This window comes from Dasypus novemcinctus, chromosome 15, assembly GCF_030445035.2.
Source record: "Dasypus novemcinctus isolate mDasNov1 chromosome 15, mDasNov1.1.hap2, whole genome shotgun sequence".
In the NCBI taxonomy this organism is placed as follows: domain Eukaryota; kingdom Metazoa; phylum Chordata; class Mammalia; order Cingulata; family Dasypodidae; genus Dasypus; species Dasypus novemcinctus.
Genome location: NC_080687.1, coordinates 98,489,950 through 98,508,781, shown reverse-complemented (window position 1 = coordinate 98,508,781; position 18,832 = coordinate 98,489,950). Strand labels below are relative to the sequence as shown.

Sequence of the window (18,832 nt, the reverse complement as noted above, 5' to 3'; positions counted from 1 at the left end):
AAGTTCAGTTACATGCTACAACATGGATGAACCTTGAAGCCATCAGGTTGAAAGAAGTAAGCCAAACACAAAAGGACAAATACTATATGATCTCACTTATATGAAATAATTAGACTATGAAAACTCATAGTCAGAAATCAGAATATACTTTACCAGGGGCAGGTGTGAGAGGTAGAGAATGGAAAATTAATACTTATTGTTCCTGAGTTTCTGTATGGGGTGATGGAAAATGTTGGTAATGGATGGTGGTGATGGAAGCACATTATTGTGAACATATTTAACACCACTGAATTTTATACTTAAAAGTAATTAAAATGGGAAATTTTAGGTTGTACATACCAAAACAAAACTAAAGTAAAATAGACCAAAGTACCATACAATAGAGAGTAAACCCTAATGTAAATTATGGACTATAGTTTATAATATAATTGTAATAATAGTTTCATCAATTGTAACAAAGGTGCCACACTAATGTTAAGTGTTAATAATAGGGGAAACTGTGTGTGAGGCTAGAGATTATGGGAGCTCTGACCTTTCTGCATGATTTTTCTGTAAACCAACAACTGCTCCATCACATTTTTTTTTAAGAAAAGAAAGAGATGTCATGGAGCCCAAGAGAAAGGATTGCTTTAAGGAGACAGTAGTCAATGGGGATAAAAATCATGCAGAGGACTTAGCAACAAGAAGATTATCATTGACCAGAGTATCTTGTAGACACCAAAAGGCAGGAAACTGGTAAACGATGGGCAGTTAAGAAAGAGACCACAGTATGGAAACGACAGTTCTCAAGCTCCGTGACTTCAGCAAGGTTTGTTGCTGGAGGAAGATTTCGTGTCAGGCAAAGAAGATTCATATCTTCTTTTCTCCGGAGGCGCCTTGATTCTCACCCTCAGCCCATCTCCCTCCCGCGACTTCCATCCCTTTCTGTTTGCGGCTCCTCCTCTTCAAACATCACACCCCCGAAGCGTGAATGTACGCTGTACATAAAGTCGAGTAGAAAGCAGGCCTGGGTGGCCTCCAACCCTCCCACTTTCCAGCTCTGTGACCCTTACTCGCTGAGATTTAGCGTCCTCACCTTTAAAGCGAGGCTCACGAAAGCTATCCCCTACGGTTGTTTGTTAAATGGAAGCACGCGTTCACTCTGCTTAGCAGCTGGTCAGCCCAATGCTAGTTTCCTTCATTTCCCGCCTACCTCTGTGACCTACTCAAATTCTGCCCTATTTTTCCTTGTCCTTTTATACCTACACTGTCAGTCTGGGGGCTCACTCCACTTCTGAGTCTTCAGCAATGTGTCTGCTCTGCTCCTTCTCTACCACCTCAAGCAGACCCTTTCTGAATAAGGCCGTTTGTTCCTCCTCCACAGCCTGTTCGACTGGTCGTTACTCAAACTTCCTTCTTCTCAGTCTGTAGAACTCGATCTTCACGTCTTTGAAACCTCCACTTCTCCCCTGGCTTCTGTGGCCTGGAAGCCTCGTGACTTGATGCTACCTGACTGCCCGGCCCTTCTGAACCCATTGTCCCTTCTTCTTCGCCCCATTGTGGACAGCCCTAGAGCCAGCCCTGCTGCTCGCCTCACCTCTCACACTCCAGGAGGACTTCGCGCCCCTCTCCCCCCACGCTCTGCCTTTGACCCCCAGGCATGCCTTTTTTACATCCCGAATTTATTTTTTATTGTATAATTTGCAAAGGAGTTTCTTCTCCGTTATCTTATTTATTCCTCTTGGCTAGCTTCTGAGAGAGGCTGAGTTGGTACTACTATCCCAATATTATTGAAAAAGCTGAGTCCAGGAGAATCTCAGTGGCTTTTCCTGAATTCTACCCTGATATTTGCACATTTCCAGTCGCCTACAAGGTAATCTTCCTCAAACCCCACGGGAGGCGTTTATCCTCTCCGCAAACTGATTCCACTCAGCTGGTGACAATAGGGATGTTTTCTTTCATTTCTATCTTTTACACCTCACAGCCAGTCAATTAATTGAGTTATGCCCATTGTTTCCTACGATGTGTCTTGGAATCTATCCTTACTCTCTATATACAGTGTCACCTTCCTAACCTCAGACTTCATCATTTGATGCCTAGAAAACTCTAAGCATCTCCTGACCTGTACACCATTGCTAGGTTAAACCAATTTCAGCATTATTTTTATTTCACCATGCACTGACAACTGCCAAAAGGACTAAACGCAAATTTCTCAACCAGAAATATAAGACTTTCCATCGGTGGGTCCCAACCATACCTATATTCTAATACATGAGAGCGGTGTCAACTAATGGAGCTGGACAAGGAGGTGGCGGACGGTGCTGAAAGAGCACTGGGCCCTGCGTCCTGGTCTGCCTTGTGGCAGGTGAGCGTGGACGGGCGCCTCGCTGAGCTTCGTTAGGGAAGCTTGTCTGTGAAGCGGGATAACGAGGCCCCCACTCCCAGCATCGGAAGTGGGATCTGAGAGGATGATGTTTTAGTTTCCTGGACTGCTCAAGCAAATACCAAGAAATGGGTCAGGTCTGACGATGGTAATTTATTCGCTTATAGTTTGAGGCTGGGAAAAAGTCCAAATCACGGCATCCCCAAGGCGATGCTCTCCCCCAAGGACTGTGGCCCTCTGGGTGTGCTGCCGGGGACCCTGGGCTCCTCTGTCATGGGGCCGGCCCCCCCCCACCCCCCGCCTCTCCCTCCTCTCCCAGGTTCCATGGACTTCCAGCTCCTGGCCGCCTGGGGCTCCCTCTCCCTCTGTCTGAATTTCACTCTCTTGTAAAGACTCCAATAACAGGATTAAGGACCCATTTGACAGCGGCAGGCCACACCTTAACCCAACTAACGATCAAAACGTCCAGTGACAAAGGGCTCCCACCCACAGGAGCAGAAGAGATTTCCAAACATGTTTTTCTGGAGTGCAAACAGCTCAAACCACCGCAAGGGAAACGCCCTTTGGAAACTGCGAGGCCGGGGTTATTTCCGTTTTCCTGCTCCTTGCCCCTGGGCCTGACTGCGAGGCCGGGGTTATTTCCGTTTTCCTGCTCCTTGCCCCTGGGCCGCCCAGGCCTGGATGAGCACGTCCCCTCGCCAGTTCCTGTGCCTCCCGCACTGCTCTCCTCGTCTGCTCCGCGCCTCTCCCCGCCCCCGGCTGCAGTGCCCACCGTAGTGGCCGGGCCACAACCTGCCCTTCGACCTCGACCTTGCCTTCCGCTGGCGCTTTATCCTGCCCGCTCTGCGCACGAGCCCCTCTTCTGCATGGATCCTGTCGGGTTTGTGACTAGGGTACTCTGTGCTGAGGTCAGCTCTTCGTGGGTTTTGCTAGACGTGTCTTATGCGGGAAACCACACTGGTCTCTCCAGATCGTCGGATTCGCGGGAGGCACGGACAGTCTTTTACTGGTTTTGAGCACTCAAGGGGAATAACGGTGATAAGTAAGCCTCAAACACGGGGCTTAGAGAAGCGATGGAGCAGGTGGAAAGGACCCCACGGTGTTACTAAGGATACAAAAGCAGGGGCTGAGAGGACCTCAGCACGGGGAGCCGCGAATGGGCCGGGATGGCCGTGCTTCCGACTGCAGCAGAGACACTGCGTTCTAGCAGCAGCCAAGAGCTCCAACTCGGGATCTGAATCCTGATTCTTTCATTTACTAGCTGCGTGCAGGCAACTTTACACCCGGGGCAGGTGACTCTATCTCCCTGGCCTCAGTTCCTCTTTCAGAAAAATGGGGATGTTGATAATAGTAGTCCTGACTTCGTAGGGTTGTTGTAAAGATTAAATGAGAATACAGGGAAGTGGACTTGGCCCAGTGGTTAGGGCGTCTGCCTACCACATGGGAAGTCCTCGGTTCAAACCCCGGGCCTCCTTGACCCGTGTGGAGCTGGCCCATGCACAGTGCTGATGCGCGCAAGGAGCGCCCTGCCATGCAGGGGTGTCCCCGGCGTAGGGGAGCCCCACGCGCAAGGAGTGCGCCCTGTGAGGAGAGCCGCCCAGCGCACAAAAAGTGCAGCCTGCCCAGGAGTGAGGCCACACACAGAGAGCTGACGCAGCAAGATGATGCAACAAAAGGAGACACAGATTCCTGGGTCCCTTGATAAGGATAGAAGTGGTCACATAGGAACACACAGCGAATGGACACAGAGAGCAGACAACTGGGGTCAGGGGGGGAGAGAAATAAATAAAAAAATAAGGGAAACGGACTTTGGCCCAGTGGTTAGGGCATCCGTCTACCACATGGGAGGTCCGCGGTTCAAACCCCGGGCCTCCTTGACCCGTGTGGAGCTGGCCATGCGCAGTGCTGATGCGCGCAAGGAGTGCCCTGCCACGCAGGGGTGTCCCCCGCGTGGGGGAGCCCCACGCGCAAGGAGTGCGCCCCTGAGGAAAGCCGCCCAGTGTGAAAGAAAGTGCAGCCTGCCCAGGAATGGCGCCGCCCACACTTCCCGTGCCGCTGACGACAACAGAAGCGGACAAAGAAACAAGACGCAGCAAATAGACACCAAGAACAGACAACCAGGGGAGGGGGGGGAATTAAATAAATAAATAAATAAATCTTTTTTAAAAATAAATAAATAAATAAATAAATAAAAAGTCTAAAAAAAGAGAGAATACAGGGAGGACTCATAAGAGATCAGGGCCTGAGCATAAAAAGCCCGGGAGCTCCAGGTAAGTGTGAAGTGTTGTTGAAAGATTCAGAGCTCCCTGAAGTCGTGCAGAAAGGGTGTGACTCTCTAGAGTGGAAGCTCTGCACTCTTGCTTTGGAAACCCCAGAGGCCGCAGACACTGCGATAACACGGCACCCCAACAGGAAGTCACACATACTGAGCGTCTGGTTTTCAAAATGCAAGACTGCCAGCTCAGAGCTCCAGTTGTGACCGGTCTCCTAGGTCATGCTAGAAGTGCAAAGCTCTGTAGGCCTTGCTGGACTCTCAGGAAAGGTCCTGTGCTTTAGGAAAATTTTAAAGGAGTCAAGAGAATGAAGTTCTTGGAGATCAAAACAGAAATACAGCCGAACAGAGCTGTGATTACCATCGCTGTTGTGTGAGGAACTGAGTTGGTCTCTGGCGGGGAGGGGTGGCCGGTGGTGAAGCACACAGGGCCCTTTTTCTGTGGAGCTGGCACCTCGCACAGCTGCTCCAATTCTTCCTCTGCCCTGTCTCCCCAAAGTGCAATCACTTCAGACACCAGGCTTGCCCCTTTGCCTTCTTTTTCTGTTTTTTATTTTTTTATTTTTTTTTATTTTTTACTCTCTTGCCCATTTGCCTTCATGAAGGGTAGCTCAGTCCCCACCTCGGCGCCACGCTATGAAGTCCGTGCCCAGGGCCGTGGGTGGGAAGAGTTGTTTGCAAATCTGCTGCAAACCACATCACATTAAATAAGCATTTATAATGGGGGGTGGGAGTACATGGAAACCTCTTGTATTTTTTAATGTAACATTTTTTGTGATCTATGTGTCTTTAAAAAAAAAGACAAATTAAAGAAATTACTATCAAAAAAACCCAAAACTGAACTATTGGCAAGCAGATGTGGATCAAGCAATTGGGCTTCAATGCCAGGTCCCTGGTCTGGTTCCCGGGTCCTCCTAAAGAGAGCAAGCTGGGGTGACGGGCAGGCATGGTAAGCTGACGCGGCACGATGATGCACGAGCACAAGAAGGAAAACAGGAGTGACACAGCAAAGCAGGGAGCGGAGGTGCCTCAAGCAATCAAGCACCTTCCTCCGACATGGTAGGTGCTGGCTTCAGTTCCCATTGCTTCCTAAAGGAAGAAAACAAAGAGACACGGCAAGTGCGAACAACAAGGGGCTGGGGAGAAATAAATATAAATGAAATAGATCTTTAAAAAAAATGAAAAAGCATTTATGGCTCTGAGGAGGAAATTCACCAACTCACTTTCTCTGTCCTGCAGAATTCTCTTGAACATCTCCTGGAATGAGGAGTTCTGAGACCTGATACTTGACCTTGCTGGGCAACCCAAGTTTCCCCTTGGGTTATGGAGATTGTTCTTGTCTTATTTTTCCTTGCTCTTTCAGAGGCCTTTAGTTTGGACAACTGGAAGTTGCAGAGCTCATCGGACCCCCCCAGATCCTAAGCCAAACTGCTCAAAAGACAGAGAAGTTCCCGTGTTGCTCCTCATAGGGCTTCCGAGGGTTCCTGGAGTCGCTGGAAGGCTCTGAGGAACCATCTTTGAAAGTGTTTTCTCTTCCGTCAGGGCCAAGATCTTCGTGAAGCCTTGCAGCAAGGTGGGATGGCTTTCAAACGTAGTCGCCACAACAGGGGGGAACCCCTGTGGGGACTGCTGCTCTGAGCAATTTCAGAGCAGTAATTGCCTGATCTAACTGACTTCTTTTATAAGCAAATTTTTCACCCAGCCTTTGCCATCTCTCCTCAGCTCTCTCTGAAATCCACCAGGACAGGCCAGCAGGAAGGGGGATATTGAGTTGTTGGTCTCTCTGACCTGCCTCCTGACTAAAGCCTAAAATGCTCAGAGACAGTCCAGGAACCCCAAAATAGCTTCTGAAATTCATTCTTTTCGTTTCTATTTAATTTTAAAGACCAGGCATGCCCTATGATATAGTTTCCACATAGAATATTCTCATGAACTCATAGTAGTTGAGTTGCCAAATTTTCAGTGATTTCTCCAAGCTGTTGGTCCTCATGTGCCCTTCAGCTCTCCCTCTCTTTCCAGCACTTGCTCTGACTCCTGTGAAGCCATGGGTACCACCGACCCTTGCCTGGAGTCTGCCTAAAGTTCTGTGCCTTCTTAACTATCTGTTTAGGCTCAACTTGGGGTTGAGGGGCTGGACTTACGGGACACACTACGTGTGACCCTCTTCCACTGAAAGGAGAACTTAGACCACAGAGTGTGTCATGACATCCACCGCCACAAATTTACATGGGTAGATGGAAGAAGATGTACCCCAGCTAAAAGTGAATGGCGACAACTGCCAAAATGGCAGAGATATGCGGGGTGAAAAATGGCAGCGTGGAAAAGCGTTCATTTGGCCAAAATGTCAGATTCTTCAAGTAGCCGAGTTGAACAGCTGGTTTAGCAACAGCTGCCTTTCTTATATTCTTTGTTTTTTTCTTTTTATTAATTATTATTAATAAATTAATAATAAATTATTATTTTTAAAAGATACATAGATCACACTAAATGTTACCTTAAAAAATATGAGGTTTCCATAGACCCCACTCCCCACACCCTCCACTCCTCCCACACTGACAACTTCTTTCATCAGTGTGGCACATTCATTGCATTTGGTGAATACATTTTGGAGCACTGCTGCACTGCATGAATTATAGTCTACATTGTAGGTTACACTCTCTCCCAGTCCATTCAGTGGGTTATGACAGGATATATAATGTCCTGCATCTGTCCCTGTAATATCATTCAGGACAAATCCAAGTCCCAAAAATGCCCCCATATCACAGCTCTTTTTCCCTCTCCCTGCCCTCAGCAACTCCCGTGGCCACTGTCTCCACATCAATGATACAATTTCTTCCATTGCTAGAGTCACAATAATTCTATAGTAGAATAACAATAAGTCCACTCTAATCCATATTTTATTCCTCTATCCTGAGGATCCTGGGATGGTGATGTCCACTCCACCTCTAAATGGAGATGGGCTTAGATCCCACAAGGCTGATGGATGGGATTCTCCTGCCCGCAGCTGTAGTCTCTCTCAGTTCCCTGGTGTGGTGGTTGACCATCGCCACCTCCCTCTTAGCTGACCTCGGTAAGTCCAACAAACCAGAGAGTAGGCTGACTAGCGTTTTCTCTCCGCTCACTTGATAGGTGAGTTTGCACGTTCTCTACAGAAGTTCCTTTCTTAGGAGTTTCCTTGTGTAGAAAGGTGCCTGTGGATTACGAGCATGCCTGGGGGAGAACTACCTCCATGAAACTGGGCATCTTTTCACAGGTCCATTCTTTCTTCTGTTACTCTTCAGAGGACACATGCTCCCAGAGGAAAAGTCATCCCCAAGGACATAACAGGAGCTTAACCTTTGCCAAAGGTTGGCATGTGAAGGGACATTTGGCTGCGATCAAAACGCAAGACGCACGTCATTACCTCGGAATCCCTTCTCCCCATTTCCCTCTTTGCTAAAGCGCCTTGATTCCTTCTCTAATATTCTCCCAAAGCCAGCTTTTCTTCTACTTTCATCCTAACTACTACCACTCAGCCACCCCACTAAACAAACTGATACAAATTCAACAGAAAACTGAACATGCCAGGAGAACTCGGAGTTCTCTGGAGACAAGACTTCATTATTTTTAAGCAGTATTTTGACAATGCAGTCTACTCTCTGACTCTCATAACTTTTCTCAGCTCCCCTTGGTTAACAGAACATATGAGTCTCTGAAGCTAATTATGGATTGAATTTTATATAAAATCTGTACAATTTTGGTCGTTTTCAAATGCACTTCACCGGGGCATTGAGGACAATTGGAGGTACCTGTTCTTAACCCAGTTTCAGATCTAAATAAGACCACAAAATCATGCTGCAAACATCTGAGTCTGACTCCTAAGTCAACGATTCCTGCAGAAGACAAAAAATCCACAAGTATCACCGGCAAGATCACGCCTTCCTCATTCCAACCATTTCCGAGGGATTATGTCTGAACCAGGATCCACCCTACCCACAATCGCTCAGGGGCCTGCCGGCCCACTTACTCAACGTAAAAGCCCTTATCTTTCTCTTCCTATCTATGTGTTTTTAATTCCACCATTAGAATCACTTCTTGAGGCAAAGGAATTGTTTACAAAAGTAGTTCATGAAACACCATCTATGTTTCCTGGCATGATATAGAAGCATTGTGATATTGTGGAAATCTCTGGATCCACATTCAAGCTCTCCCTCCTGTCTACTGTGTGATCATCAGCAAGTAATCAGCCTCTCTGAGCTGATCAAGGAGGACAACCTAGGCAAGAGCCTTGAAGACAGCCTCACTGTCCCGGGCAAATTGCACCATTCAATGCCCAATGCATTCTCATTCTTGTTGCCACCCTGTCTGTTGCCAAGGACAGGAAAGTTTCAGAACTTTTTATTATGTTGGGTTGATGTATAGGATAGTGAAAAAGAAACGGGTAAGAGGAAAAGGTTTTAACATGTCCGGAAAATTGGAAAAACAGAGAATTGTCCAGGAAGGTAGCACGAGGGCAGTGGGTATCCGTGGCCTAAAGAGGAGAGAGTTGTGGGTTGGAGTGTGTCCCCCCAAAAGAACATGATGAAGTCCTGACCCCAAGTACCTGCAACTGTGACCTTATTTGCAAATAATGTCTTTGCAGACATGGTTTGTTTAGTTAAAATGAGGACCTGTGGTAGTTGGGGCTTTTATGGACCCGTAGAAAATTATGTTCTTAAATTAAGCCCCTCCTGTGGGTATGAACCTATGGTAGGTGGGACCCTTTGATTTGATTAGGTTCCATTAAAGGCCATTTAATTAGATTACTTTAAAGAGCGTGGCCCAGGGTAGGTCTTAATCCTCTAAACAGTGTCCATTATAAGCAGGAGTAAAAGGCCACAGAAGCAGAGAGAACATCGTGAGAGCAAGAAGTGAAATCGGCAGAACCAGGGAGGAAGGAAGCCAGAAGCTGACGCAGCAAGATCTGGAGAAGGGAGATGCTGCCACATGCCAGTGTTTGGGGAAAAGGCACCTCCTGGTGAGGCCTTGGTGTGGACACTTTCAAGGCCTCAGAACTGTAACCTTTCAAGCCCATAAATCCCTGTTGTAAAAGCCGACCCATTTCCAGCATATTGCCTTGGGCGCCTCGTGCAAACCTAAGCAGGACACCAGCAGAGGGTGAGCCCTTTTCCAGTACGACCGCAGTCCTTACAAGAGGAGAAGGGAGGCAGACAGCAGGCATAGGCGAGACGGCCACGTGAAGACAGGGGCAGAGGCTGGGGTTACGCTGCCACAGGCCAAGGAATACTTGGGGCCACCAGAGGCTGGAAGAGTCAAAGAAGGATCTTCCCCTAGAGGCTGCAGAAAAAGGAGCGCCTGCCAACAACTTGATTTCAGACTTCTGGCCTCCAGAACCGTGAGAGAATGAATTTCTGTTATTTTAAGCTACCCATTTATAGTACTTTTTATGGCAGCCCTGTGTCTCCTCTGTGGCTTGCCTGGCCTGTGGCCCAGTGGTCTCCTTGAGGTCCCTCCGTCCATCACAGCAGTCAGCTCAAGACGCCTGCCACCCCCCCATCCTAGGACAGACTGTTGTCCCTCACCTGAGCTGTGAAGAGTGCCTCCCCAGTGGCCTCTGCCACCTCCTTCAGTTCTCACCTGTTCTCCAAGCGGTGGCCAGATGACCCATCCAGTGCATATCTGACCACAGCGCTCTTCCGCTTAAACCACCGTTTATCGCCTCAGCTTCAAGTCCGAGCTCCAGGCTTGTCACAACACAGGCCTTACACGTAGCTCCTTCTCTCCCTTCACTCCCCTCAGCGTAATACTTGCCAGTCTCCCAATGCTTCTCTCTTGCCCATTCGCTCGGCGCCCCAGCTCATCACCTGGCTCTCTCTTACCCAGGATTCTTTCTAGACATGGCTTCTTCCAGAAAAAGCTTCTCTGGCTCTTCCAGGGGCTCCTATTGCCCCTGGGCTCCTGTCTTCCCCCCCCCCCCCCCACTAGACTGTTCTCCCATCAAAGGTGAGTCCAGGCTCCAATTTGTCAACCACTGTACCCCCAGCCCCACACAGCTCAGGACATGTAAACAAGCTTAAGTACATGACCAGGGAAGGAGAAAATAAAGCTATCAATATAGCATGCGCATTTTATGTCTCACAATAAATATCTTTGGTGGGGGAGACGATTTTCTGATCGCCTTTGGCAACAAAATGACATTAGCACATCACTTTTCCATGCAAAGTTTTTGTCCCTGAAATTCAGATCTAAGGACTAGGAAAAGGAATCAGACTTCTTCAAAGGAGTCAGGCCACATTGCCACTGCCCAGCCAGTCTATGAGAGGTTCTCCTTTAAAATTGTCAAAGATTACACCATCTTCTCGATGGTTCAATTAATATAGAGGTCAATGGATTCAACAGAAACATATGTAAGCTGTAACTCAAATCCACATTCATTGATTTACACATTTTCATTTGTTCTTTTTTTTAAGGAGGTCCTGGGGATTGAACCCTGGACCTTGTACATGGGGAGCAGGTGCTCAGCTACTGAGCTATCCCCGCTCTGCATTTAGTCTTAATGGAGTCCACGTACTGGATTTTATGTAAGAGCTCTATCTTCAGGGACTCTTCGTCCAGTAAAAGGGATGAGACCTGCACGTAAGTTAACTCCACCATAAAGAAGGAAGGCTGTGTGGTCAGTGCTCTGAGAGTCACAGATCCAGCCCCGGTGATTTCTGCCATGGATTTGATAAGGTTTTTACTGCAAAGCTACGTAACCCAGGCAACATGCTGGCTTTTCAGTGCATTATCCAGCGTAGGTGTAGCTTTACCCAAAGCTCAGTGGGCAATTGCACCATCACTTATGAAGCTTTTATCTTACATCTTAGCTTTCAGGGACCAGCACGCCTCAGATGTCCAGTTTGTAAGACAAACTAGAAAAGCAGGACGAGCCCTGAGTCTGGAATACACACAAGAAACTAAAAGTGTCTGAGGCAGTTCTGACACAGAGCAATGAGGACATCGCAAAAATACATAGAAACTTCCCATTACAGTGGGTGTTGCTGGCACAATGGGGGTCCCTCTTATGATCCTACGTCTATGGGGAGGCAATAGCAGAAAGAATGAAAACATGTGCTTTTGGGTCAGAGGGGGTCCCGGGCTCAAGTCTCAGCTCTTTCTCCTGGTCCTGTTATTTCTTCACCTCTCTGAAGTTTCTTCAAAACCCTCATGTGCCAAGGGAAGATAATAAAACTTCTGCCGGTAGAATGGAGTGAGAATGAGTGGAGACGATGGATGTAAAGAGACTAAGATGAGCACATGGTAAGTGCTCAGCACATACTAGCCAAGAATAACAGTATGACTTAGGACAACAATATACAAAATTCATAGAGAGTTAAATAAGACGCTTCTTTGTGGACAAGTGAGAGGAATTGAGACCATTTCTTCTGGAGAAGAGCCAACCAGAGAGACGAGAACAATTCTACTTCATCTGTTTTACATTCTTATTACACAAGTAGAGTGTGTTCATGATTTAAAAAATAAGAATAGAATATAAGCTGATATGAATTTAAATGACAAGTCTTACCAACAAATATAGCAAAATCGTATATATGCTTCCTTTCATTTTTCTTCAAATATAAAAAATACTTTTAACAAAAATGGATGCATACAAGAATGTTCTTTTATACCTTGCTTTTTTCTTTCATCACTGCATCATCTAGCCTTCCTGTGCCAATTAATAAACACTAATGCCATCATTTAAATGGCTATTGGTTACATAGACATAACAAAATGTGCTCAACCAATTTCTTACAATAACCATGATTCAAGTCATTCTGTTATTCAACGAAGAGGCCAAGTGCCCTGGACTCAACCCCACTAGGCCAGTTCTGGTCCCCCCTTGGGAAAGGTCCTGTCTTCTCTAGACCTCACCTTACCCATCTTTAAAATAAGAGTTAAATCCTCCAGCTCTCAAAGCTATTATGTGCATCAAACGAACCAGTAATTCAAGGTGTTTTGCAAACAGCCAAGTAGTACGTGAATGTTTACAGTCATCAAGGAATGTGCTAAGCAGGTGTTCTCCATTGAGTCAGAACAAGAAGAAATTTGACTACAATGCTTTTGATCTAGGTAGTTTGAATGAAAAGAAATCCATTTCCACTGTAGACTAGAAGGCAGCAGCAGCCTACAGAGAGGGGAGGAAGATGAAAACAATTTTTGATTGAAATGTCTCAAGCATTAGTCTCCCTTCTTTCAGCAGTCCTTGGTCTGTTCTCAGTTTCTGACCTGAGAAACCAGAGCCCAGCTTTGATATAAATGTTGCCCTGTTTCCTTACGGGGACACAGGGTTGAAAGAAGCTAAAGGCCATGTCTTCTGTAAAGCCACCGCCTGCCTCCAAATCCAGTCCCACAGACCTTTACATTGACCCTGGGGATCTTCAAAGGCCCCATGTAGCTGATCCTTGACGAGTTTGCAAATGAAAGGCAGTCTGGCGGCCTTGGCAGGGTGCTGGTGATGTGGGTTGTGGAGGGGCTGTGCCTCTCTTCATGAATCACCCGGGCTGTGTGTGTCAAACTGTAAGAACTGCAGCCCCATCTCTGTAACCATGCCAACTGCTCCAGGCCCCAGAAAGCCAATTAAGTGATACATGCTCTGTGGACTTTGGATACTCGGGGAGAATGCAAAGTAAATACGTTAATTCAAGCTTACTGGGAATGTGGAGAATATATGTTAATTCAAGCTTATCTTGAATCCCAACTCCTACATCCTCTGTATAAAAGGAACTCAAAAGTCCTGTTGGGGCTTGGGTTTTTGAACAGAAAACTTCCCAAGCCTGGCCGGTCGTTAATAAATTTTCCTTCCCAAAATTATCACTGAGTCCTGGCCTTCCATACGCAATCATTGAATCTCTCTGCTTCCACAATACTTGGAGATGCTGGACTTAGTTTGGATATATTTTGAACATTCTGTAGACTCAACTTCTTTAACGTCTAACAAATTCATCTCTTAGAAACATTAGTAAACTGAAACTCCAAAGCAAATTCTCAGTTCAAGAGCTCGTGTGGTTGAATGGATGATAGATATGTCTAGAAGTCTAATGTTTCCCACAAATTGCTCTTTGCATCACATGTCTAGTGTTGAAAGAGAGGTTTGAATGAGTTGCCTGAAAGTGTACCTCCTCTCAGGTATATGTCAGAGACAGGAAAATATTTCCAATGACCTAGATCAGCTGTTATTATGCTACATTACCATATGCTCATTAGAACCACCTGGGGAGTTTTGGGGGAAAAAAAAATACAAATGCCTGGTTCATCCCCCCAGAATAAATTTCCGTTATCCTAGGGGTTATTTTCTAATCTCCGTAGAATTGGGTAATTCTGGCTAAACGTGCAGCCAAAGTAGAGAACAAATGATTGAGGTCCCAAGGGGCATATGAGCACATTATTATAAGCACAAGTTGTCACTCTTTCAATCTCACGGTGACTCTGAGCAGAACCACTGAAATCTACATTCTCAAAATAGCACCCTTTCTCAGTAAAACAAAGCCGTTAATGGAAAAGAAATTATGTCTTATATAATAAAATTACTCAGTCTATGAAAAATAGGAAAGAGTCTCTGTGACCAAAAATAGGGAAATAGTTGAGCAAAGTACAGTAAATCTCCTCAACAAACTATTATGCAGCATGTTTAAAACTGTATTTATGAAAACTTTATAGCAATGTGGAAAATACTTAGGCTCTAATGGAAAAATTAAATATAAACGTGCACGTGCTATATAAACCCAACTATAAAAATCAAACTAAGATTATATACACACACAAAAGGAAGGAAATAGCCCAAAAATGTCAATAAAGGGTATCACTATTTTTGTTTCTTTTTACTTTTTTATACGTTCCCAATATTCTAAAAATCCCCGTGTGTATGCTGGGAAAAAAAATTAAAGTAGAACAAAATAAAGTTTACTTTTCAAAAACAACTCTTCTAACTATAAAGTGATCAGCAAGACACAATTCTCAACAGTGAATTAATAGAGCAAAAATAAAACATGCCCACCTGGACGTTTTCTCCTTCAGCTGCCTCGGCGTCTGTCTCCTCTCTCTTGCTGTCCTCCTCCAAGTAACCCAGCTTGCTCACTTAAAACTGAAACAGCCAACTGTATTTATCAGCAGGGTCAGCCAATAGCACAAAAATTAGGAACTTTGGTCAGCAGCACATCCGTGCTCGGCACAGTGAAGTGCTGGTTTCCTGCCTAAGGAAGCTGGAGGCTATCTCCAAGATCTGAACTAGCCCTGCTTCTTTCAGGGCTGCCTTTAAGAGGGCCTTTCACAACAGATTAAGGGGCTACAACGGGCTAGAGTAGGCATGTAAGTGGCATGGGTGCCACTCCACAGCAAAATGGGTTTTTAGAGCGCCTCCATCGTCCACTTGCTTTTTTCCACTCTTGTCCTCTGGCTTGGGCCTTACCACTCTGCAGAAAATGCTCTGTTGAAGGTCCCCAGTCGACCACTTCACTGCTCATTTAGAGGGTCTTTTCTCAGTGGTTGTTTTAGTTTCCTGGGCTGCTCAAGCAAATACCATGAAATGGGTCAAGTCAAACAATGGGAATTTATTCACTCATGTTTTGAGCCTATAAGAAAACCCAAATTGAGGCGTCATCAAGGCAATGCTTTCTCAGCCAAGACTGTGGGGCTCTGGGGCTGGCTGCTGGGGATCCCTGGTTCCTCTGTCGCACGGCAGCAAGTCTTGGCTTCTCCCTTCTCCTCCAGGTTCCATCAGTGCCCACCTCTTCCTTCCTGGGCTTGCTCTACATCTGCATTTCATTCTGCGTGTAAGGGACTCCAGCAAGTAGAATTAAGACCCATCCTGATTGAGCTGGGTCATACCTTAACTGAAGTCGCCTCCTCAAAAGGTCCCACTTATAATGGGTTCACACCCACAGGAATGGACTAAGTTTAAGAACATGCTTTTCTGGGGGACGCAGAACTTCCAGCCACCACAGTGGTCATCCTTCGTCTCTTCATTGCACAGTTAACCATTGCCACTTCCCTGAAACTTTCTCCTCCCTGTTCCCCTGACTTGCCTGGTCCTTTTTCTGCCCCTCTCTGCCTCTCTTTCCGACCCCTTTTCTAAACGTGAACTCCCCCCAAATATCTCTTCCATCTCTCTGCTCTTGCCTTCTCCACCTTGTCCATACCATGGCCAAAACACAGTTCCTCTCTTACCCTCCCAAGCTTACACTTCCTCACCTACCCGCACAGTGAACCGGCCAGTTAATCCATCCGTAAGCCTGGATGCCATCCCTAAATCCTCGCTTTCTCTGACTGATACGAGCAAAAGCAGGTTCTTTTCTCGAGATGAGTATTTAAAGCCAATTTCTGAGACTTCACGGTTTCAAAGAGAGAAAAAGTTTACAAACAAAGGAGGTAAGTTGCCTTAGATGGCCCAAAAACTGCCTCCCCAATTTGCAGAAATTCTAGAATTTTCTAGCATCACGATGTTAATGAGTATCAGGGTACAGTTTGCACAGGTTCTTTCATTAATAAACATTAAGGGGCTGAACTAGAATGAGGGTGGGTACTGATGGGGAGAGGGTAGTCTGGGGGGTGACTTCCAAAGTTACAACCATTATCAGAGATCAAGGCATCTGGGAGAGGGTGACACCAAAAACAAAGGCCAGCTACAAGGATTTTCATGTGGATACCAAAGAGGAAGGTGGAGTGGTCCCCCTTTCAATAGAAATGTTCTGGAGTAATCATTACAATGGCAAGTCTTTAGTTGGAAATGGCCACATATAAAGGGTGAAGTTTCAGTAATTGCAGATACTAATCCTTTTGGCTACTTAAAAAAACATCTATATAATGTTTCTTAACCTTCGGTTAAACCACCACCCACATCCAAGGCAATAAATCCCATTAGTTCTACCTGCAAAAGGTACAACACCAAACTCCATTCAAACTGTCATCACTTTTGGAACAGAATGCTGCAATAACATCCTACTTGTCTTTCTGTTTCCACCCTTGCTGGTGTATAGTCAAATTTTAAAGGGTAAATCAGGGGAAGTGGATATGGCTCAAGCCATTGGGCTCCTGTCTACCATATGGGAGGTCCAGGGTTCAATTCCCAAGGCCTCCTGCTGAAGGTGAGCTGGCCCATGTGGCAAGCTGGCCCGAGTGGAGAGCTGGTGCAGCAAGATGACCAACCAAAAGAGACACAGAGGAGAGACAATAAGAGACATAGTAGACCAGGGAGCTGAGGTGGCACAAGAGATTGAGCACCTTTCCCTCACTCCAGAAGGTCCCAGGATCAGCTCCCAGTGCTGCCTAAAGAGAAGACAAGCAGACACAGAAGAACACACAGCGAGTGGATACAGATAGCAGACAATGGGGGCGGAGGGGGGGGATAAAATAAATAAGTCTACAAAAAAAAAAAAGAATAAATCAGGTTATCTCACTCATCTGCTCAGAACCCTGCAGTGACTTCCCATCATTCTCAGAATAAAAATCCTTATCACAGTCTGCAAAGGCCTGACCCAGGAGGCCCCTCCTCTGTATAAGACCCATCTGCCACTCCTTGCTGGCTATTCCAGGCACCCTACTGGCCTGCCCTTTTGCCGCCTCACTCCCTTCCTTCGTTCAGGTCTCTGTTTAAATGTCCTCACCTTAGAACATTCCTGACTTCCCCTACTCCAAGAGCTCTCCCCCACACACTGCCTACCCAGTCCTCTGCTCCATTTTACTATATAGTACTCATCAGCATCGCTGCCTCATATGCTACTATATGTTCGTTTGGAAATTGTTGGGCTCCACCCATGTTTCTGGTTACAATTCTCAGACTTCTTCTCCAAGAAGTCTTACTGGAATGTGCCACACTGGACTTCGGGACCCCTGGCAATGCCTGAAGCTTATCCTCTGTCTCTTCCCATCTGATGAGACCCCCATACTAAGACATGTGGAAATTCCAACCCCACACACGCATAGCCCACCCTGTAAGCCCTACGACATGGCGCTACCCAAATTGTAGGCTCTGATACCTGGGGAAAGAGGCCTCAGTGCTCTTAGGGACAACTGGCCTGGGAAGCCTCAGGTATACAGAGCTAGGAGGGGTAGGGAGGGACGGGGGCATTCCCCCTTGACCCGACAGACCCCCAGCCCCTTTAGAGTGGGCTGGGGCTGGAGGAGGGCCAGCGAGGGGCCCTCTAAAACATGGTGGCCAGCCAGTGGCTCCTCATTTCACCTCTAAGAAAGGTTCTGCCTTTATAACCTGGACACATTTCATGTTAATTGCCCTTTTGCTATCTTCCCATGCTCCAGCCAAACTGAACTATTTGTTTATCTCCAAAAATAAAAGACACTATTTTAGGGTCTGGGTGGAGCACAAAAAGTAGACAATAAAAGTTTAGGCGTGTTGGAAAGAAGTTAGCAAGCACTTCCTCAAAAATGAAAGAGCAAGCTTTTGGGGCTTCACTTGTCTGTCGTTTGTTTTCTGGGACTGGAACAGACCTTGGAAGTTCTCTAACCCAAGTCCTTCCTGACACACAGTCATGGGGCACAGCTAGTCAACGTCTCACAGGCTAGAACCGGGGCAGGCTCCTGAAGAGCTGGCTAGCCATGCGCAATGCCGAGCGTCCCACCCACTCCCCCAGTGCCCTCCTCCGGCCCCAAGGCTGCAAGATCGACTGCCTGGCTCTGGCAACGCACTCACTCTGGGTCTCCTCCAGCCTTGGAAACCTCTGCTGTTCACATCTTGTCCCATTTCTTCCCGTCCCTGACCCTGGCCTGGTGCCAAGAGCCGAACCTGTGAATTCCCCCCTTACCCCATCTGAAGCGCCCCAAGCACCAAATATCTTTACCTCGGGGGAAATGGAAACAGCTCTTCCTTGCAAGTGCTGTTCTGCCGTGAAGATGAAGTAAGAGGCTCTTGGAACTAGTCCATGCATGCCCCATAGCTCCCTGGCAGTGCCATGATCCCACCTTCCCAGCATAGAACTGGAGGTAGGGGACAGTTCTCTGGTGCTGTATTTTCACGGAGCTGTGGAGATGGGCTCCACAACCCCCCATTCCCAGAGCCAACTCTCCAACATCAGGTTTTCAAGGAGTGGACCGTGGTATGTTACAAGAGACTTAGAAAAATAATGAGGAAAGGGCTCTTTATTTCTCTCCCTCTGAATCTGTAAACCTCAGGCAAAGGAGAAATCTCTTCAAGACTTTCTTTTATTTTCAGAACAGGCCATAGAAAGTAA

General features: G+C 46.7%; 1 protein-coding gene across 2 annotated transcripts in view; it reads right to left on the bottom strand.

The window, feature by feature from the left end:
- CYSLTR2 (cysteinyl leukotriene receptor 2) overlaps positions 1-14,839 on the bottom strand; it is a 39,240-nt gene extending 24,401 nt beyond the window's left edge. The window contains exon 1 of one of the 2 annotated variants that reach the window (XM_004472850.4): positions 14,647-14,839. The gene's annotated coding sequence lies outside the window, so the exon portion shown is untranslated. The remainder of the gene's footprint in view (positions 1-14,646) is intronic. The other variant, XM_012530752.4, reaches the window with a different exon arrangement.
- Positions 14,840-18,832: the final 3,993 nt, after the last annotated feature.